The 24,178-nt window shown below is 33.6% G+C and overlaps 1 protein-coding gene and 1 pseudogene across 1 annotated transcript in view; one reads left to right on the plus strand and one right to left on the minus strand.

The window, feature by feature from the left end:
* LOC101680762 (zinc finger protein 133-like) overlaps nt 1-24,178 on the minus strand; it is a 51,699-nt gene that overhangs the window by 12,651 nt on the left and 14,870 nt on the right. The gene's annotated exons all lie outside the window — the stretch shown is intronic.
* On the plus strand, nt 20,029-20,600 carry LOC106005712 (annotated as a pseudogene).

The raw sequence follows: 24,178 nt of genomic DNA on the forward strand, positions 1-24,178 counted from the left end.
TGCAATAAAAGAATGTAAGATGGTATTAAAGTAGAATTAGGGAGGCTCATTAAAATCTCTACATCTTCCAAGCATGTACAGTGTTGAAAATTCATTAGCTGTTTAACACATTTACACACCCTTTAAAACCATATAAACTGATTTTATTACTGGGCTTTTATTTTTCATTTTCAAAAAGGATTATATATTTTTTCATCTCTAAGGCTCCTAAGGTTTAAATGCAAAATAATTAACATTGAGTTCTTGCTAATTAAATCAAGCAGAAGAGATTTAACGGACACTATGCTAGGTTCTCAATTAAAAGACTGTCTCATTGCTAAACAGAGTGCATTTATCACAAATAAACTTGCATCCTATTTATCTGATATGACAGTTAATGGGTAAAGAAAATGAATCTTCCCAGTGTTGTAGGCAACAAATGCATTGTTGTCTTCCTTCTAACTGTCTGACCTAGAATGTCTGAAGCAAAAAAAAAAAAAAGAAAGAAAAGAAAAAAGAAAAGAAAAAGGATATACACTATTGTCTTTAAACTGAACTGGAATATTTTAAAACCTAAAGTAAGTTTCATTTCAATAAGTTGAGTAGTGCTATTGAACTAAATTTAAAAAAAGAAAAAGAAAAATCTTCAAGGTCTGTGCATAAACATATATAAGCTCTACTCAAACATGATTAAACACCAAGGGATGTATGGTAACAAGTTATAAGACAGACACAAAATTGAAACAGGTAGGGCATCCTGTGCTTCTCTTAAATATAAAAAAATATCTATCCTAGAAATTATTTCACCAACTTCTTTTAATATATTCACTTATTAATTTACTTATATTTATTGAATTCCGTTTAACGCCAGCCACAATGTTAAATGCTACACACATAAATACAAGGAACAGCACATATCTGTCAGCTCAAATTTTTCCTTGTATTGTACTTTATGGAAAATTTTGAATATAAGTAGGACAGACACAAACTTATGGATGTAACTTAGAATCTGACTCTGTTAGTATATAAGTCTATTTTGACTGGCAGAGAAATTATACTTAATATCAGTGGCTTAAATAAATACCAATAATAGATTTCTAAGTTTACTTTTTAGCATATGCTTAAGAGGTTTCCTCTCAAAATTAATTAATTTTAGAATTGTCCACATTCATTAAAGTATTTTCTTCATATTTTTAAAATATCATAAGTTGTTTTTCTGAATGGCCATATTCTTAGCATAAAACTGGATTTTTTAAAAAAGTGATTTTATTTTTAATGTATTTTTCTGCAGTTAGAATATACTTAGCTAACTCAGTTTCACATGACTTTGATTTGCTACTGAGTATATTTTATTAATATATCTTAAAAATGCCTTGATTTTTCAAGCAAGGGCCAAGAAAAAAAAATAATCTTCAGTGATCCTGTAATAATTTCAGTACCAACATGATTTAAGGTTTGATCAGAGTCAGGAATATGGATTTGTAAGGCAAACAAATCAAATGTTAAAATGGAGCAGTTTGAGTATTTATAATAACTTTGCTCCTATAATTCTGCAGAAATATGCTTCTATGCCATAGAAAAATGGGGAATGGAAAGAGTAATAAATCAGCATGGCTATATTGGTCTTAGATTTTATGCAAGCACCTAAAATAAATTGTATCTTACACTAACAGAACATATTTCTCTTATTCTTGAAATTTCACAATGTTCTCTGACAGTTAAACTAGTTCAATCAAGTAAAGTCAGCCTGGCAAATAGTAAATATTTTACAGGGTTTCAATTATCAGGAGAATAAACTAGAAAAGAAATAAACTAGAAAATAAACGTATCTTTTGTGATCCACACCATATTTATACGGCATTCCCCAACTGTTCCATTTCCCTATTGATATACTAACTGATTTGTGACATTCACCAGATTCACAAAAGAGTGCTTTACCACATTCCATCTCATTCCATTCCATTCCAAGTTTTAGCATGTGACTGAGGCCAGATCAACTAAGGAATGTTCTGTAATGTAGTAATGATTTGCTGAGGGTTTGAGATTAGAAAATCTGGCTTCGAATTTTAGCTCTGACCCTTTATAAATACAGATTTCTGGTTACTGCAAAATATATTCTTCCATTTTTTAAAAATTTATCTCTTACTAGAATTCTGATTTTGATGTAATAGCAAAGTGCTCAGATAAAAAGCTTTATTCCCCAGACTTCTTTACAATGAAAACTGACTAAGTCATGTATTTCTGATTATTGATACTTCAGTGGAAGTTTCTGGAAGGGGTTTGAGAAAGCATCTTAAATGGTGAGACAGACTTACTTGGCAAGAAATTGTTACCTTCTGGCTATTCCTTTTTCTTTCTAAAAGAAAAATCAGATTATAGAATTTAAGCAACATTATTATTATTATTATTATTATTATTTTCACTAAGGAAACAATGGACACAGGAGTAAAGGATTAGGTGTATAGAGAGAGATATTAAAATCCAAAATCTTGATTTCATCAGGGATCCACCATACTAGTCCTAAAATGCCTGCTTTAGACTTCTCTCATTTTGTTTAAGCTACTGTTTAACTTTGTTGTTGTTGGTGGTGGATTTTTGTTGTTGTTATTGTTGTTGTTTTTTACTTAATGCAATTGCTATTAATATATTAGCTTTTCCCTCATGGGTATGATATAAAATTCAATCAGGATTTTGTTTTAAAAATTTTAAAAAGCTTTATTCATAAATGTGTAGTAATAATTATTTTAATAAGCAAGAGGATCAAATAGTGGTAGGGGACTCATCACAGTGCCAGTCACAAAATTTGTAGCCTCCAAATCACCATAGTTATTGTTATGTGCTATCTGAGAAACAGTGTTTTTTTCTTCTTTTATTTTTTTTTTGATTTTTTTTTGAATTTTTTTGAATTTTTTTTCATTTTGTATTACACCTGAGAAACAAATCAGGCAATAAAATAGTTAATGACTTGGTTTTAAGATAAATATAATTGTGTTTCTTCTCATGCCTTTTATTCTTCTCCCAGCCCCGCCCCTTCCAGAGAGGGAGAGATGGTGTGGGGGAGGGACTGAGGGAGAGAGAGAGAATCTAAAGCAGGCTCCATGACCAGCGTGGAGTTGACACAGGGCTCAGTCTCATGGCGCTGAGATCATGACCTGAGCTGAAACCAAGAATAGGACATTTTAACCAACTGAGACACCCAGGTGCCCTCATGTCTTTTTTTTTTTTTAATTTTTTTTTATAAACATATATTTTTGTTCTTAAATCTAACATACAATAACCATAAATTATAGGAATTATAAAAGAAATCATTTTGCTGGATACAATGACCAGCATACATGGTATGCTTCTTTTAAAGTTTATTTTTCTAAAACTTGCACTGAATTTAGGCCATTAAATACATTTACCTGTTTATCTCGAGATACTTTGGGGGGGATTGCATTAAAATTGGATGAGCTAAAGCTATCATGAAAACAAAGGGGAAAGAAAAAAAGAAAGGAAGAAAAAAGGGAGAAATAGAGGAAGGAAGGAAAGAAGGAAAGAAGGAAGGAAAATACAGGAGGGAAGAAGGGAGGAACACTATTATGAGTTTGATTTCAGTTTCCATGTCTTTTAAATAAGTGTTCGGCTTTTTTAAGGCTCTAGAAAGGCACAATACTATAAGTTTATTTAGGAGTGCAGACTTTTTTCATCTATAGTTTAAGAGATTTCCCACGTTCGAGCTCCCCAAGTGGTCATTGTGTCTGTGGTTTGAACCACTAACATCTGTATAAGGAATCTTGGTTTGGGGTGAGGATCAAGCCAAGTTTGTCAAACTGGTTAGGTCAGGTGCAAACCATAAGTAAAGAAATTATCCAGAGGGTCTTCAGGAAGTTTCTGACCTTAAACATTGCATTTTTTTTTAAGATTTTATTTATCTATTTATTTGATAGACAGAGATCTCAAGTAGGCAGAGAGGCAGGCAGAGAGAGAGAGAGAGAAAGAGAGGGAAGCAGACACCCTGCTAAGCAGAGAGCCCGATGCGGGACTCGATCCCACAACCCTGAGATCGTGACCTGAGCACGATCAACCCACTGAGCCACTCAGGTGTCCTAAACATTACATTTTTAATTTAACGGCCCTTATCTTGCCCAAGAGTCAAAAAACCAGACATCCTTTCTAGGCAGAAGGATCAGAAAGAGCTTAGCAGATCTGAGAAAGTGAAATGAATACCATAGGTCCCCAAAAATAGAGCTTTTCTAGTATAGCTTTAAATCAACTATCTTTATAACTTCACATGTATGTTTCATTTACTCATGTTTAAAAACAAAAACAAAAATGAAAACATAAGCATAAAATAGAACTTGGTCTTAAAATTTTTCCATCCATAGTTAACATGTTTATTTAAAATTTCACTAATCAATAACAGCCATTATTTTATGCCACTCGACGTGACATAACCATTATTGAAAAATATGTTCCATTAAAAAATGTTCCATTATTGGCTTTTTTCTTAGCTGTATAATTGATACTCTTTTTGTCAGTGTCTTGTACTTTTAATATATCTATATTTGACACACAATATGGGAAGATCTTTTGTCTCTTGATATTAATCTCTTTTCTCACATTTTAATTATTTGAGTGAATTCCAAAGAGATATTGTCTCACTGACTAGTCATCAGTGTCTAATCAAGATGATGTTTCAGCTGCCCCAGACTACTCAGGGTCTCCAGCCCTGCGATTCCTATGCCACTAGTTTGGGTAGTCTATATTCACACTCTAATAATTCTCAAAACATTAGATGCTAATGAATCTAGCACTCATTTGCTTACTCATTCACTGAGCCAAGAATAACCGCTGTGCTCATATATAGTTCTGGAAACCACGGTGCTAGTAATGGAGAAACGAGTAATACGGCTCCTGCTCTCATGCATTTCTAGGCTGATAGAGAATACAGAAAGGAACATAGGAAATTAAAAACAAGTGTGGTAGTGCCGCAGCAGAATTCTTGGTCGATTGAAGCACACAGGAGGTACGCAAGGCGGGGTGTCAGGAAAGATTTCCTGAAGGAAATAGTAGCTACCGAATGAAGAATAAAGAGCAATTAACTAGGGAAAGATTGGGTGGTGGGGCAGATAGGGATACAGAACTTTCTAGGCAGAAGGATCAGAAAGAGCTTAGCAGATCTGAGAAAGTGAAATGAATACCATAGGTCCTGGGAGAGAGAGAGAGAGACTGGTTGTACATTTAAGAGTGAGCATAGGAGGGAACTAGAACAGAGGCTGGGGTAATGAGGTGAAAGAAAACCTCAGAGGGCATTGCATTGGTAAACAATGTAAATAATAAAAATGGATGTGACTCAAGTCAGAAGAGGGGTCTGGTAAAGACCTCTGATTTTCTAGGCTTCCACACATCAGCCACAGGAAATGGTCAATAGAACATAAACACAAACAGGAGTGTGTTCTTCAGACTCTTAACTCTTTCTAAGGTGCCTTCATTCATCTCTTTCCAAATTTCACACCCTCTCTTATGTAGCCATCAAATGTAGCCTCCCTCATGAAGCCTCCATTGAATTAACCAAATAAATTTATTTCTCCTTTCTCTGATTCTGCATAATTCTGTTTAGTTTTTTTCCCTCTTATATAATATCTTCAACACATATTCATGAGCTGTATATATTTGTAAACTTATCTTCCTCTCCCACTAGATGAGGACATGTCTTAAACATCTTAGAATCCCCTATAATATGGTCATTCATATTTTTATTATTAAATCACAAACTATTAAATTAAATAACACTAATTAGGTATAGGGAAAACATTAAAAAAAGAGATGTTATAGCTTTTCATAAGACTTACACATTAAATCAAAATATTATTTCACCAAATGTGTAAGCCTGTTTGAGGTGGGGAGGTTGGAAATTCACAGAAGGTTATTTTATTTATTTTTTAAACAATCATCTGATTCTTACTGTCAGTTTAGCTGATACTACTGAGACTATATTGTATAATGGGATGTATTTTTTTCAGTTGGAAGAGCACCACCATTCACCATTGATTAAAAAAACTGAAGAAAACACTAACTTACAGATGGGTTAAATGGAAGAACAAACTCAAAGAAAAGTAATTGTATCTACTTTTGAACAGCATTTCTTTCTCAGGAAGATGAGTTCAGCCACATATTTGAATTCATTTCTTTAATCTGAACATATTGGTTTAAAATAATTTGAAAACAACCATTCAATGTATCTTGGGAACATAAAAATAATTTTATTTTCTATTTAGATGAGATTATAGCTTTAGATAATTATCATTCCTTGTTTATTAGCAGAGGGTCAAATTCCCCTTTCATATAAAAAAACACAAAACAAAACAGAATTCTAAACACTATGTCGTAATTATTGATTTTGTCTCTCACACACACACACACACACACACACACACACACATGCTCTCCCCAATGTGAATCATATACTGTGTCATCGAAGTTGAGAATTTATCAGTGTAAAAGCAAGTGTACTTCATGTGTAACAGTACAGTAATAATTATAATCACTGAGTCCTAAAAGTACCATGCCCTCCACAAGCATTATCTTGTGTTTCTCTTGTAACTGTACAGAGCTATGTACTCTTGCTGTTTCAGTTTTGCAGATGAACAAAAACTGAGGCCATGACTGCTGAGATAAATTGCTCAAGGACATACAGCTAGAAAAGAGCAAAGCTAGAATATGCACTCATATCAGCATGACTTCAGAATCCAAGTTCGTCACCAATATGTGCTGTAACCTTGGGCTGCACCATGCCATGCAGGGAACAGCAGCACTTCTTTGTCTAAGTCTTGGGTCCCTTAAGAACCTCCAGCTTCCCTTCAGCTTCTTTTCCTTCCTTCCTTTCTTTCTTTCTTCTCATCCTCTACTATAACAAAAACCAGATTTTTTTGAAAATTTAAGAAATTATATTTTTTAAAAATAAAAATCTGGTCAGATTGGTATTTATTCTAAATGCGTGTTCTTTCTATCACGTTAACAAAAGTAAGGAAAGTATAAAATCTGAGGACTAGGAGCCTGTAACTTGGTGCAGAAAGTGTTTTTGCTTTTGGGGTGTGTGTGTGTGTGTGCACACGCGTGTACAAATTTATAGATTTCATACTCTATGAATTTGAAAGAACCTTAAAATATCTGATTGAGCTGACAATCCTTCAATTTTCTTGAACATATGCCTGTCAAAAGATGATCTAATAGAGATGGGGAACTTGCTCCCTGTCAAAACCTATAATTTTTATCTCCGGGTAGAACTAAAATTCTGCCTCCTATTAAACGCAAACTCATCTCCCTAAATTCTGGCATTTGATCTAGATTATACCATTAGGAAGCCAAAGAGAAGAGTTTACAACACTTTCCTACATGATATCTCTCAAATACCTGAGACTGACAACATCTTCCTCCTGTCATCTAATCTTCTTCAAGGTGGACATATCCAGTTCCCTCATCTCTTATTCAAAATGCTTTCAAAATGTCCTCATTGCCCTGAATGGGTTCAGTTTGGGTTTTATTTTTCCTTATAACTCAACAGCCAGAACAGAATAGGATCCTAAAGATGTACCCTTGGCCAGCCACATGGGAGTCCCAATGTCTTTTCTGAGATACTATTTTTCTATTAATTCCCAGTTGGATTATACTAATTTTCTTGGCAACTAAATTCCACTCATGTGTAGCCAAATTACCAGTTAACTAAAATGCCCAAGATGTTTTCAATATATGCTACATGCAGAGCCACATCAGATACAAGATAAAGTAAACTTTTGTCTATCGATAGCCTTTTAGATTCTGAATCTAATAATCCTTGATGGCAATGAATAACCAACACTGAGACTTAGCATTTTGGCACACAAAACTCCGATATCTCACCCGGCATTCATAAAATCAATAACATGTCCTCTGTTAATTAAAACATTTTAAAGAAACAAAGTCAAGATTTTTTGGAGGGGCGACTTTGGTGAAAACAATAGGGATCAAATTGTATTTTCAAAGGATTTAAAATTAGGCTAAACTGAAACACATAAAAAGGAAAACATTTTCCTAATAAATACTATGAATAAAAATTAAATACTTTAAAGTTATATACACAGTATGAAGCATAATATTTCCTCACAAAACAATTTCACATTTTGTCATTTCATCTTAAATATGCACCTTCTAAAATAAACCCTTTTTTATTATGAAACCTAGCAAGACATTTCAAAACAAGAAAAATTATTTAATGTGCTACAAGCCTATGACGAAAAATTCAGTATTTTCATTTTCTTATTTTTTTGTTTTTTTCTTATAGGCTTTTCATTTTCTTGTTTTCTCTTAGTCCTGATCCAAATACATGAATAATATGCACACATATTTTAAAATATTTTCTTTACTTCTATGACTATATTTCACGGGACATGTCTGACATCTCATACATTTATTTTTAGAATGTTCAGGAAATAAATCAGCCTAGTAGAAAAATCAAGCTCTGCCTACCCAAAAGATTTCAGTTTTCTGAAGTTGCAGTTCTCAATTTAGCCTTTCATGTTCTCCCTGTTGGCACTTTAGACTGGATACAGAAGCGAAAGCACAGCCATCGGCACTTTGGTGTCACATTTACAAAGAAAACCAAACATCAAACTCCCAGTCTTCTGTGCACTACAGAGCAGTTGCGCCAGAAGGAAAAACAGTTTCTGGTGTGGCCTGCCCAAAATCTTTCTTCTCCAGAACTGTAGACAAAAACACTTTCAAGGTCTTTTCAGTCCCCGGAGAGCCAGAGGACAAGTCATGACTCTGGGAGTTTTACTCATCTCTTCTCATAGAGAGAGGAAGAGTTTCCATGCAGGGAAGTGGCCTGTTTGAATAACTTAAAATGTGCAAATTGATGTTTTAGAACTTAAAATGTAAGTGGGGGATGAAACAGAAATGATGTGGGCGCAAATCTACTGCGCCCAGCCCATGACTAAGGTTCTCACTTATCTCAGAGTATCACAAACAATATGCACAAAATGGTAAATAAACCTCCAAAAGAAAAAGGGAAGGAGAAAACTGTCTTTCAACAAGAGGATTTTTGGAAAAAAAAAAAAAGGAAAAAGAATTTTGCTGTAAAACATGTCCAGACTTATAAGAGTCTTTATATTATCCCATAGCTATGAAATGATCTAATTTACCCAAAGACTTCAGTCTAAAAGTCAGGTTCTTGTTAAAGATTGTGTATGAGTACTTGCCTCTTCTAAGAATTTCTGAATTTAGAGGTTACACTGACACATAAACAAAAATGAAAGAGAACAAACTTCCAATCTAATGATGTTTTAGATATGCATACTTCTATTTTGTATAGGAAATGTATATAGTCCCTATTTTGGTTTTCATTAGCTTCATTTTAGTAAGGGGGGAAATAAGGGGCTTTACTAAATGTGCATTATGCATGAAGTAATTTCAGTGCATTTTATCATTTATTCCTAATTATAAGTATTAAATGTATAAATATTCCCATTTTGAAATTAGGCTATCTTAAGCAGGTCTAGTAACCTGGATAAAATTAAATAGTTGATAGGCTTTATAGATGAATTTTAACTCTGATGCTTTGATACTAAGTCTGAAAAACTTTTGGCTTTGATATATAAACACTAGGTAAATACAAGTGCCCCCCAACACACACACACATAAAGCTTAAAACAGGGTTGCAGACATTTTTTGTAAAGTACCAGACAGTAAACATTTTAGGTTTTGCTAAATGTGTGAGCTCTGTCACAGCTACTCAGTGTTGCCAATATAATAGGGAAGCAACCATGAGCAATGCATAATCAAATGAGCAATCAAAACTGGCTGAAGGCCAGATTTGGCTTATGGGTGGTAAGTTTGCCTACCCCTGGCTTAAAATGATGCAAAACCTAGAATAAGTTTTTACCTTCTACCACAACAACATGAAAAATAATTGATATGTTAACATAATGTAACAAGGAAAAATCATATGATAGAATTCAAAGTTAAAAAGCAAGAGAAAAATAATAGCAGCAGGTTAGAAGGAGTAAATAACCAACAATCGAAATTCTTCTGAATATTTCCAAATATTTTATGCAGGTTTCAAGAGAGAAGCTAAATTGAAAAGCAACAGAAATTTAACAGAGACAACCTACATGGTGAATTAAAACCAGAAAAAGTCAGGAACCTGTGACCAATATGCAGAAAGGAAATCTCAAAAGTCCCCATGGTAAAAATGCAATTATCTGGAAGGAGAACTGCATATCTGTAGAAGTCAAGGTGACTGTAGTCTCATGTGCAGAATACCATAGAAAAGAGGGCTACACAAGAGAGCTCCAGAGATCTGTAAACATGGTCATCCTAGAGCTCCTAGCTGAGGAATGATTCATGTAATCATGAGGAAAATAACCCAGACCAGTGAAAGGACAATTGATAAGGATTATACTACCACTTAATCTGAAATAAAACTAGAGTCAGGAATAATTCTTGTTCTCACAAGCCAAAATGGAAAACAACTCATGATTCAGAGAGCTTCAAGTAGAGTTGTCAGAAGGATTTTGGCTAGGTAGTGGGGCAAGATTAGTCATAAACTCAGGGCTGTGCTGGTTTCATCAGGTTTTTAAAAGCAAGCCTCTAGGGAATCAAATGTTTTAAAAATAAATGTTCTTCCGAACAAGATAAAGAATATTTATAGGCATATGAAAATATCCAATATGCAAGAAAGCAAAATTCACAACAGTTGGTATTCAATAAAAAATTATCTGTATGCAAAGAAGAAGACAATCCATAAGAAGGTGAAAATTTAATCAATAGAAAGACACTCAGATATGGCACAAATGATAGAATTAATAAACAAGAGCATGCCAGCAGTTATTATAAATATATAACCATAACTTGAACTATATATGGCTCAAGAAGGTAGAGGAATGCTGAGATTTTGAATGGAGGATGTAGAAAATCCAAACCATAATCTAAATCAAACTTTAGACAAATAGAAAAATAAACATTGTCTGAAATAACACATGCAATAGCTGAGATTAAGGGCAGATCAGTTACTGCAGAAGAAAGTATTAGTGACCTTGAAGTCATCACAATAGAAACTATCTAAAATAAAATACAGACCAAGAAGAGAGAGAGAGAGAAAGAAAGAGAGAGAGAGAGATTAGAAAATAAATAGAGCATCAAAAAGCCATGGGATAATTTCAAACAGCCTAATAACACATACATATAACTGGAATCCCTAAGTGAAAAGGATCAGGAAAAATACTTGAAGAAGTAGTACAAAAATATCTCTCTGTTTAATGAAAACTATAAACCCACAGATCTAAGAAACTCAATTAATCCTAAACACGAAATATATTTTGGAATTTTTCCTTGGACAGCTTTTTAAAAACAGAATAAACAAATAACAATATTACTTATTTTTTTCCATCATTATAAAGGCTTTTATTCATATTTAAGTTTATTGTACAACTAAATTATTTTTTCCCAAGAGAACCTACATGGATATGCATTTTCAAGTTATCATATATAAAAATGATGTTTTTTCAAGCACACATAAAAGAGCATTTGGGTATAAAGCAGTTGGGATAACTAATTCTTCACCCATTTATGTCAGCCTTTACTCATATATTTTGTCATTTGGTGTTTCCATAAATTAAAATGTTGAAATTAGGGGTCCTATATACTGAGGTAACACCTATCCCTTAAAGAGGACCTGCCTAATAAAAGAAAAAACTTACTCATCCTTGCCAACATAATTATTTTTTGTGAAAAATGAATTTTTTTGCAACCTTGATCTTTCCTCTTCAAACAGAAATATCAAAAAATACACACAATTGCCTATTTGAATCCAACAAGCAGTATTTTTTACCTTAGGATTCGTTTTACAAGAAAGCAACATAACATGCCATTCAAATTGATGTGAGATGTCAAAGTTTTTTCTTTATTATTATCATCAGTTCTATTTTTGTCATTTCTAAGGCTTTAAAAAAATAAAAATAAAATTTGGCATGAACTTCTCTATTCTTTAAAAGAATTCTATGTACAAGACTATAAATATAGATGTGATTTATCATTTCAAAAGTTTTTTGTTACTTTGGGTCTAAAAATCGCAATTCACTTTCTGTTACTGTGACAATTGCCCCAGTTAAATCTAGTGTTCACATCATATATATATATATATATGTATATATATATATATATATATATTTTTTTTTTTCCTACTTAAAAGTGGGGAGAGAGAGTTAAGTTCAGTCAATTTCAGTAATGGTGTGACATCAGCTGTCTGATAAGTCACTCTAGAATACAACAGTTAAAAAAAGCTTTGAATTTTCTTAGTTTTTGTATTTACAGAAGCAACAGAGGCATGCCACATATTTATAACCTAATTTAGGAGCTAGTCTTAAACTTCCCATATGAAAGGAGCAAGTGAGCACACTCTTTCTCATATCTTTAAAAATTGTCCCAAATATAATTCTTTGGAACCAATTCAAGTATGCAGTCATAATAAAAATAATCTTGTAATTTTGGAAGTAGACTTTCATTGGACAATTGTATCCAAAAATTCAAGGGACCATGAAGTGACAAGAAACTAATTTTGTATCAGTTTTCTCACTGAATGAGGAAAAAAAAAAAAAAAAACAAACCTCTAAGTTTTATGTATTAATGGATCCTGAGATTAATTTGGGGTTATCTATAAAGAAACACAGTGTCCAATTAAGAATGTATATACTGGAGAAAGGTCACACACAGTGTGAAGTAGTGTTGGTCCTTCTCCTAATGACAAAGTAAGAACAAATTAGTGACAGTTATAGAGGAATTTATAGCTGATTAGAAACAACTTATTTTAAAAACTCTCCAGAAGTTTCAGATAGTGGTTTGGTGGATATTTTATTTCCATACAGGGAACTGAATAATGGGTAGGAAGTTGGAGGACAATGAACTATAATTCTGTTTTGAGGGGCACCTGCATGGCTCAGTTGGTTGGTTTTGGCTCGGGTCCTGATCTCAGGAGTAGGTCATGAGATCAAGCCCCATGTTGGGGCTCCACACTGAGCAGGAAGTCTGCCTGGTGAATCTATCTTTCTTCCCCTCCCCCCACTTACATATGCATGCATGCACTCTTTCTCAAATAAATAAATACATCTTCAAAAAAATTTCTACTTGAGTCTAAATATGTCACTCTAACAAAGTTGTTTCCACTACTTAATTTTGTCTATTTAATAAAATGAAATTTGCCAATAATTCCCTTAATCTAATTCTAAAAGAATTTGAAAAGTGGATTTATTTTTTAGCTTAGTACTGGGAAAATGATTTGAAATAACATAAAATAAAACCCCCAAATTATTCCTCAATGACACATCCTAGGGATGATTTCGTTCATATATTTTTAAAATAGAATGTATACTGCAACTTCTATTTTTAAATATTTACTCCAGAGTGACTTTTATAGGAATTAAAATAGAAAATATAACATATATGAGCCAGTGTAATGAAACAGATATATTGCACATCAAAGCAATGAAATTGATTCATAGGTATTCAAAAATCCTAAATCATTGAAAATGTTTCATATAGCAGTTTGAATATTAAGGAGAAATCATGCAGACACAATTTTAAAAGTTCGGTCATTAGAATAGTATTCATAAACCATTTTCTAAACCAGTGTTTAGATTTCTTCTCCTGATCTCTTTTTGGACCAACTGCAATTTTGTTTCTTTTTTGTTATTCTGAATTTCCCAACTGATAACACATAAAATTGCCATTCACAGCAATATGAATAGTATTTTAGCCAGATAAAGTCCTATAATTGATCTCATTCAAAGGCATCTGCTTCAGTAGAAGAAGGAAGAAGGGCACAGAAATAATTGCTATTATTGTGGCTATGCCTGCATTTGCTTCCTAACTGAAATGCTGAGTCACCTATGCACACTTCCAACTAGACTCAGGGTAGTCCTCAGGATCTGACATATCTGTTACCTGAAGACAAGGCCAATTATACAGTTATTCCAATTTGAAAATAAGACAGAAGTATATTTAATCTTTATCAGATATTTTTATAGTCTGGAGTGGTTTCTAGCAGGCTTTTAAAGCAGAGTAGTCTAAAACCTTCCCTTCAGAACTGTGTTACTTAAATAAAATGAGCCAAGTGAATTTTTTTTCTTCTTCTTAATCAGTTTTCTTGGACAACTATTTCACAGTCATCTAGTATGTTATTTCTCTTAGAAGAGAAGATGGGGTACAAGGAAATAAACAAATAAATTCATCCCATCATAAAACAAAGTAAATAAATGTAGTGTTTTTTGGTTTTGTTTTTGAGTTTTTTTTTTTCCCCGACAAAAGTATCAAGCTGTTGAGAATGCCATTACTTGGATTTTTGATGACTGTTTACTCCGCCAGGAGTAATGGGGACATAAAGAAAATACATTTATATTTATTTTAATTTTGTTGGAGCAGACATTTGATGGTATTATCCTTTATACCTTTTCCGATTCCTATTCCAGGTCTTTCTTCATATGGTGCTTGGGAAAATCTAACTGAAGATTAACCTCTTAAATAGTCAGGGACAAATAACTGTAATCTGCATTAATCTTCAGCATGGATCTATAAATAACTACTAAACTGCTAAACGTGACACAGCCATTCATCAGAACCATGGACCAAATCTTTTTATGACTGGAAGTGACTATTACCTAATCCATTATTAAGCTAATTAACTAGAATATTGTATGGAAACAGTTTTATGTTGTCATCTATCACACTCTACAAAGAGCACTCTTCCAGAATGTCTCTAGGTAAATATTTTCATTAATTTTGGAAATTTATTATCTCATCCCACTTCCTCTACCCAACTGCCCCATAATATCTAAATGGGATTAGCGTTTTCCAAGAAGAAATGTTATCTCCTGCCTTCCTTAGTGCCTGTCCCTTTCCTGTTAGTCCTTTAATTTTCACCTCTGTGTCTCAGGAAGATAGCTATACTCATGAATTGCAGCAACACACACACACACACACACATACACACACACAACCATATATTATACATATTAGTGCATTTTCATTTTGTTCATAACATCATAAGTGCATATTAGAATTGTTTTGTATAATATTTAGGTAGCTAAAGAAACATGCATGTCAAATTAACATCACTGATAGGTCAATAATGCTATGTAATAGCCTATTATGTTTCTAAAGGAAGCATTAGACTTAAGCTAAACAAAGTACTGTTTTTCCTACGTCTCAAAATATGCAAGGGCAGGAAATCCATGGTTGGTGAAGCTATTCAATATTTCAAGTTCTACCTTTAGTTTTGTTCTGCAGTCTTTAATACATTGGTCTTTGTCTTTATGTTTGTCCGTTGACACTAAGGAAATAGGTAGTATATGAAAAAATAACATTTACACACAAATCTGTCTGGTTCCAAATTATATAACCTCACCTCCAACCACCCCACCCCACCCACAAACACACATACCCCATCCATGAAAATATAGAGTCACAGTCTCATGTAGATCACTAGATAAATGTAGAGATCTATTGACATTTAAATTTCTTAAGCTGAAAGGTGAAAGTGAATACAGGCGCACACTCCTTAGTGAATAAATGTAGCACAAAGATAAAGAGAGATGATAAAAAGACAAAAAAAGTTGATGAACTTCTCACGAGAAATGAGCTTTTCCTGAATCTTTTTTCATGACGTCTCAAATGGGAATTATTAGAAGCATGGTACACCAGTAAAGTACTAGGTTAACTGAGATACACTGAAAAATTCAAACGAAGATATTCCTTATTTACTTTTTTTTTCTAATGTAGTCATCATATGGACTAAACTATCCACAAGAGGATGCCTCCAACTCACTGCTCATTGTTTTTACTTTGTGACAGCTACACAGGTTTTATTTTATAGTCAGATTATTTTTTATTCTTTTGCTTTGTCTTTATGACAACTATATCCAATTAAGATTGTAGAATGGGACAATAACTATGTTACAAAGATAATGAAAAACATTATCTTCACATTTATCTTTCCCCAGCCTCCATCCCTCTGCTATTCACCGAACAAGATACTCTGATGGAAGACAACCAGAGTACTTAGCCTGGGCTTTATGTAAAATTGATGCATGAAAATAGGCATGATTTATGCAGTCCTGTGTCTGTAACATTATCCTTCTGTGATCTTAAAAATACAAAATTTAACCACTCTATTTCAAAGATAAACATTTCTTATGGTAAGACTACTTAACATACTCATCTTACTTACCTTTCAAAGTATTCTAAGCGTCTCTTACAGGTGTAATACTTCCTTCTGCTTTGGAAAATATTAAAAGTTCCATTTAGGGGTGCCTGGGTGGCTCAATGGGATAAGCTACTACCTTTGGCTAAGGTCATGATCTCAGGGTCCTGGGGTTGAGCCCCTCTTCAGGCTCTCTGCTCAACTGGGAGCTTGCTTCCTTCTGACCCCTGCCACCTGCCTCTCTGCCTACTTGTGATCTCTCTGTCAAATAAATAAATAAAATCTTTAAAAATAAATAAATAAATAAATAAATAAAAGTTCCATTTAGTTTTAAGTGTGTGTATGTATCTGTGTGTGTACGAACTGTGATGATCAAGGAAAGTTATATTGATAATGGTGATGATGATAACAACATGAAAGCTAAGTTTCATTGAGTTAGTTCCTATATCACACAGTCAGCAAGTGCTACAGATTAACTTCGTGTGAGATTATATGCACTTTGCAGAAGATGGTTAGAATCTGGGGTAACGTGGCAGGGTCATGGTAATATAAACAAAAAGATAGAGTTACATTTACAAATTCATCTCATGAGGATCATATATTGATAAGATTTCTATGTATTTATCATCTTGGCACCATATGATTAGTTCTTTCGAACTATTAATCTAGCATTAATAAATAAAACAAATTTTCTGAGAAGGAAAGTACTGTTGCCTATTATTATTCCCATTGTTAGAGATATTAGAATATTTTATACAATTTCTCTTTCATGAAAATATTTATATAGAATAAATTGCAAAAAATAAAATTGGTATAGTATATGCATTAAAATTTAATGATACATTTATAATTTATCATTTGTTTTTTCAAATGTTGTATCATTTTGTACTCCTCCTTGACTATGTATAAGAATTCATTTTTGGGGCACCTGGGTTGCTCAGTCGTGGCGAGTCAAACTTGATTTTGCTCAGGTCATGATACTGGGGTCTTGGGATAAAGCCCTGCATCAAGCTCCATTCTCCAAGGGAGTCTGCTTGGGATTCTCTCTCATCCTCTTCCTCTGAGCCTCCCCCACAAAATAAATAAATAAATAATTTTTAAAAGACTTTATTTATTTATTTGACAGAGAGAGATTACAAGTAGGGAGAGAGGCAGGCAGAGAGAGAGAATGGGAAGCAGACTCCATGCTGAGCAGAGAGCCCAACGCAGGCCTTCATCCAAGGACACTGAGATCATAACCTGAGCCGAAGGCAGAGGCTTAACCCACTGAGCCACCCAGATGCCCCTAAGTAAATAAATCTTGAAAAAAGGAAGAATTGACTTTTGACTACTTATTGGGTCAGTACTGATTTTTTTAAATTTGCAAAACTATTATATTAGAAACGATTGTACTATTGTTTTTATTTGTACTTCATATATTATTAGGAAGGTTAAGAACATATTCATATATCTGATTGATTTTTATTATGTTTGTGATTTTTCTCTTCATATTTTTAATTCTAATAATTCTTCGAATAATTCTTATAATAATTTATGTCATCTTAATTATTTTAGAACAGGATGAATATGTGTAAGGCCTTTTCCTACATTTTATAGAAGAATTGTAAAGACATGAACAATAATAAAACTATATTAGCATATTTGTGATAAATATAAATTATTACTCTTGAAGAAAGCAAATACACAGGTAACTCAACATTATGTATATTTTTAAATCTAACACATCTTGCCTTATTTAAAAATAAAGCTAGGCAGCAAAATAAAATTTCAAGTTTTAAGCTAAAAACTGGGATAGATCCTACCTATAGAAGGAAGAAAATTTATTTCATGGTGCTTGCCTTAGCAAATATGTTAATACAATGAAGACTGAAAGATCCCTAAGAAAAAAATGACCACTTCACTTTTAGTATCCACTCTCTGTCAATATAAATATACCTTTAATTTCAATATGTATATCCTCAACTTAAATAAAACATATCCCTAATAAAATAGTCATCTTGGGACCAAGTCATTATTAGTATTTACAGATTTTTTTTAAAACATTCCAATAAAATAAGACATTCAATTTAAAAATTATGATAAAAAGATTTTTACATTCATATGCAAAGGTCTTTTTCAGAAATAAGCAGCATTTTAATTTTAGAAAGTAGGCTTGTATTTAATTTGTCAATGACATTTATATATTAACTATATCATTATAAATCCAGAAATTTGGTTGTATCCTAACTGGTAGCTCTGAAAACATCAACACATTGACTTGTTTCATAGAGCTCAGTACAAACAAATCAAAGAGCTGAGGTCAATCTTTATGTAATTTGTGGTGGGAAATGTCTTAAAGGGATGGTTAGAAATTCAGTTGATCTACTTCCAACGGTCTGCATCACCAAAGCTCATGCAAAAAAAATAGTCACTTCCATATTTTAACACTCTCCTGATGACATTAACCAACAGGTTGCTCAACTGATGAAAGACAGTCTTACAAAATAATTCTTTCACAACTTGATGCTATGAAAATATCTTTTCTTGGTAGAAATCAATATGCTTTTATTCTGATTATTAATCCAAATGATTACTGAATGTTCCTGTCTATAATTTTCAGAAATGAATTTTCAAAAAATTTTTAAAGATTTTAATTATTTATTTGAGAGAGAGAGACAGAGCATGAGCAAGGAAGGAGTGGAGGGAGAAAGAGAAGCAGACTTCTAGCTGAGCAGAGAGCCAGACAAGGGGCTCCATCCCAGGACCCTGGGATCATGACCTGAACTGAAGGTAGACTCTTACCCAACTGAGCCACCCAAGTGCCCCAGAAATGAATTTAATATTCAGTTACTTTTTCCTTCAGGGATGTTTCTCTCTCTCCCTTTTTATGATCTTTATTTTCTGCTGGTAATTCTTCAAATACATAAATGTGCACAAGTATATAATATATATATATATATATATATATATATATATACACACATGTGTGGATCTATTTAATTTGCACTTTAAATCCTTCTTACAAAAATATGTCATATACAATAAAATATATATTTTTTTAAATGTACATATATTTATCATAAAAATTAACAAAGTAAAATCACTTCTTAAATCTTTAACTTGAGCCTGATGTTAGGAAAATATTAAGATATGAACAAAAAAGGGGGGTTATTGTACAGGATATTTTTAATCCCCCCCCCACAATCCTAATGTCTTTTGCATTGAATAAAGGTGTGACTTCTAAAAATCCAAATAAATGCATGTTAGTTCAGAGCTTTCCCTTCCATGTATCATGTACTAGAGAAATACAGAAGTTTAGGAAGATCTTACAAAAGAGAACAGGAAAATTTTACCTACGGTAAAGGGTGGAGGTGAGTGAAAAGAACAGGGAGAGAGAGCACGGATAAATGATCTAAACGTGTTCGGGGAACTATCAACAGATTCAGTGCCATACACATACCTCATAAAATCTTAACCCCTGCAATATGGCTTTTATTAAATATGGTTTTACATATGCACATACTATGAGTGAGGGATGATGTTTGAATAAATTACCATAGACAGTTGGCAAACATCAGTAATAAAACGATAGCAAAGAGTCATTGTTTAAGCAAATTTTGTAAAAGGCCCCCATGAAATGCTCTGGCAACACAAAGGAATGAGGATTAGGTTCCTGAGATGTATGACAACACTCACCTAGAGCTGATGAGACTGAGATAACAAACATTTGTCTAAATTCCAAGCATGTCCTTCTAAAAGGATATCAACAAAATAGAAAAAGACTGCTTGGAAAGAAAATAAATTTGGATCTCAAAATGTTCAATGTAAGTAAAACTAAATTTAAAATAAGGAGGCAAGTCATGAGTGATGCGCGCCAGCCCTATGAAAGAGGCTGCAGAGAAGCTTCTAGAGGCTGCGGAGAGGTACACGTCCCAGTCTGCTGACCTCTCTGAGGCTGTGGACTGGAAAATGATGGCCTGCGCCAGAAGCTGGAGTTACTTGAGTACCTGAGGCAGGTGCAGTCCCTCACCTGTGAAGTGGGTGCACTTAGAGGAGCGGAGTTCCTTGAACACCAGATAAGTGAAATGGAAGTGAATGCCCTTGAAGCTGACTATTAAGACACTACTGGCCGCCTGCAGGATGATATTCGGAGCATGAAGGAAGGTCACCTTTGGGAATACCAAGATGTGCAGAATGTTTAGATGGCTCTTGACGGGGAGATTGCCACCTATAAGGAGCTGCCGGAAGGCAGGAGAGAGGGATGGCTCTGCCCCTTCCAAACACTTCTTCCCTGAACCTGAGAGAAACCAATCTGGATTCACTCCGTCTGGTTGACCCTCAATCAGAAAGGATACTTCTGATTAAGATGGCTGAAACTGGAGATGGGCAGGTTATCAGTGAAACTTCTCGGCATCACCATGACCTTCAGTGAAAATAACACACACTTAGTGCAGCAATAGATTACTGGCAAGAATAAAAAAGAAATCCATATCTTAAAGAAACAGCCTTCAGATGCCTTTCTGCAGTTTTTCAGGAGCACAAGATAGATCAGAATAGGAGTAATCTCTGTCTTAAGAACCAACACTCCTGAAAGATTTAGGAAAAAAAGTTTTCAGCATAATCTAGTTTGTGAAGAAAACCTGTGCTAGAATACTTTTTGAAAAGTATTTTTGAATACCATTACAACTACTTTTTACCAACAAGTATCTGACCAACTTGTTTCTGCTTCAGTTAATTTTTGGAAAACTCAAAAATAAAATAAAAGATAAAATAAGTAGACAAGCAATAATCTCTCTCTCTCTCTCTCACACACACATGTCCAACAAAAAGAATTTAACTGAGAGAGACAACTGTTTGACATAGAAGAACAGAAATCACTTTTGGAATTTGTGACTAATTCCTCAGGGTGTAATGAAAAATGTATGGACATTTCCACATCCAAAAACAGATGAAAAAGCTGCAAGAAAGTCTGTAAAATAATCTATGGGAAAATCCTAATCAACTAACTGTTGACCAGCGGGAGAAACAAATGGAGAAACAGACATTAAATGTGAAAGAGACATGGCACTGGGCTGACCTGGTCATCTACAAAGAACACTGGAATTCTTAAATAAGAATTGGTAAACACACACTTTCAAATGTGGTACAAAGAAACTAGCAATTAGAATTCCTAGCACATTTGCTCAAAAATTAAGGTGAAATTACTACATTGACTGAGATTTTTTCCAGAAAGACTTGATGAAGTGTGTCCTGTTTCTGTTTTGAAGTTCTTTGGAAAAATTAAAAATCTGGAGCAGAATTTTTAATAAAAGTCAAAAAGAGATCTTAAACCATTATACATTACAGTTAATTTTAATTTTATTATTTGAATTTTTCTGTATAATCCAAACTTTCTAGAATGTAAGAAAATTAATTTTTTATATTTACTGGTTATATTACGCATAAAGACAAGTTTATTACTGAATATACACAAGACTATAAACACAATTTTGAATTTTTTTATATTTATGAAAAAAATTTATTTTATGCATATTTTTATAATATACCATGTTAATGCTCAGTAAAATATGTCAAATGCATGTTTTTGTACACTTTTATTTAGCTTCTTAAACTGTGGAGTCTCATTTCAGTACATATCATCATTTTTAATGCTGCCTAATATACCATATTATCTTAAATTATTCTTTTTTGTTTGCTCAAGTTTTTTTCTAAGTTGTCCATAAGCATTGATGTGATACACCTGCATTTCTAAATGTGTGAGCAAGTCTTCTTATACTTACCTCTTTAAAAAATGTTTTAGTAGTCTGAAACCAAAATTAAAAGGCCATAACTGGGTGCATGGGTGGCTCAGTCGGTTAACTGTCTGCCTTTGCTCAGGTCCTGGGATGCCAGGGAGCCACACATCAGGCTCCCTGCTCAGTGGGGAGCCTGCTTCTCCCTCTCCCTCCATCCCCTCCCTGGCTGAAGGGCATGCGCGCATGCACTCTCTCTCTCTCAAATAAACAAAATCTATTTTTTATTTTATTTTATTTTTTTAAGATTATTTATTTATTTATTTATTTATTTGAAAGACAGATCACAAGTAGGCAGAGAGGCAGGCAGAGAGAGAGAGAGGAGGAAGCAGGCTTCCCGTTCAGCAGAGAGCCCGACGCGGGGCTCGATCCTAGAACCCCGGGATCATGCCCTGAGCTGAAGGCAGAGGCTTTAACCCACTGAGCCACCCAGGCGCCCCACAAAATCTATTTTTTTAAAAGGCCATAATTTATTTCACTGATTAGTAGAAGAAACTCTCCAATAGTTGACATTAAATATGCATATCAGGAAAAAAATAACATAGAACAAAAACAGATAATGATTTGAGTATTATCAGAAACCAGGGAGAATATTGTAAAGAGGAAATGGGATCTTGGTTAGAACTAATAAAGCTGAGCTCTATTAACTAATAAAAGTTTTGAGGGGAATCTAATTAAAGGCATTCCAACAGTCACAATTTCTTAGAGGCAAGAAATATAAAAGGTTCAATGAAAGAACAGGATTTAACATATAGGAAAACTTTCAGGTGTGAAAAATGTTTCATCTCAGTCAAGTGTTATTTTTAAAGGATTTTGGTTAAATTGACTGAGTACTGAAGTATAAATAATATAATTCTCTGTGTAATGGTAGAGTAGTAGCAATTATGCATCAGCTTGGAATCAGACATCACTAGACCTGAATCCTTTCACTCAGTGGGATTAAGAAAAACACATACAGTGAATAAAGCTAAAAGATTTTTTAAAAATCTCTGTATTTTATTCTATAAACTTTTGGAAAATAAGAGAAAATGGCATCTGTATTGTGAATTGTGTTCATGTTAAAAAAAAACTGTCAGTAAATAACCTAGTTTCATACATTTATGACAAGAACTTTAAGTATTATAATTATTATAAATCAGTGTGCTAAATGTTAAATCTTTGAGAGGTTAATTGAAACCTGAGTAATTGAAAAGAAAAAAAAAACTTAAAATCATAAGGAGAAATACGTGTCAAATCAAGCACCAGGCAAAAGAACAGTGTGTGTGTGTGTGTGTGTGTGTGTGTGCTTGAAAAACAAAAAAAGTCAAAGTAGTAGGAGATTCCACTATCATACTCACTGAACTTTCCATATTAAAATAACTCTGGATTTTAAATTTCAAAGTCAGATTTTGTAGCACACCATTTTAAGGAAAGTGATTCTAAATGTTATCGATAGGATAGTAACAATTTTAGTTGAGTGAGAGTTGGAATGTTTTTATCTTTGAGGGCCCCTCAGATTTTCTTTTTTTAAAGATTTTATTTATTTACTTGACAGACAGAGATCACAAGTAGGCAGAGAGGCAGACAGAGAGAGAGAGAGAGAGGGAAGCAGACTCCCTGCCGAGCAGAGAGCCCGATGCAGGATTAGATCCCAGGATCCCGAGATCATGACCTGAGCCAAAGGCAGAGGCTTAACCCACTGAGCCACCCAGGCTCCCCAACCCCTCAGATTTTTAAAGACAATTTATGGACCACATCTAGCAAACATTTTCTACCTACCTACCTACCTACCTACCTATCTATCCATGCCTTTGTTCATCTACTACTGAAGTCATCTGCTATCATATAAAATATAATTTTAGGGACAGATGAGACATAAAGAAATTAAAATATTTGTTGAACTGCTCTGCAGAAGGAGCATTGCCTGTGAGATGAAGAATGGGAGGGGATGCCCTTGCTTGTATTTGTGGCTGCCCTTAATCTGTATGAGGTCACTAATCATTATGGTTCCTTCAGATTCTACTGTTATTTGAGATAATTCAGGAAATGACATCATTACAATTGCCTCCTTCAAATCAAGGATGAGTTTGATTTAACAAATCAAACTTTTTGGACACTTTCCCTGAAGCAAAGATTATGATTCATGGTGGCTTCATATAAAAATCTTGAAAGCTAAGAGATGGATTATTTCAGTTTAGCAAAGGCAGTAAGATTCTGCACTCTTTTTTTTTTTTTTCTA

Source organism: Mustela putorius, unplaced genomic scaffold (assembly GCF_011764305.1).
Source record: "Mustela putorius furo isolate JIRA1106 unplaced genomic scaffold, ASM1176430v1.1 tig00003859_pilon_pilon_pilon, whole genome shotgun sequence".
NCBI classification, from domain to species: domain Eukaryota; kingdom Metazoa; phylum Chordata; class Mammalia; order Carnivora; family Mustelidae; genus Mustela; species Mustela putorius.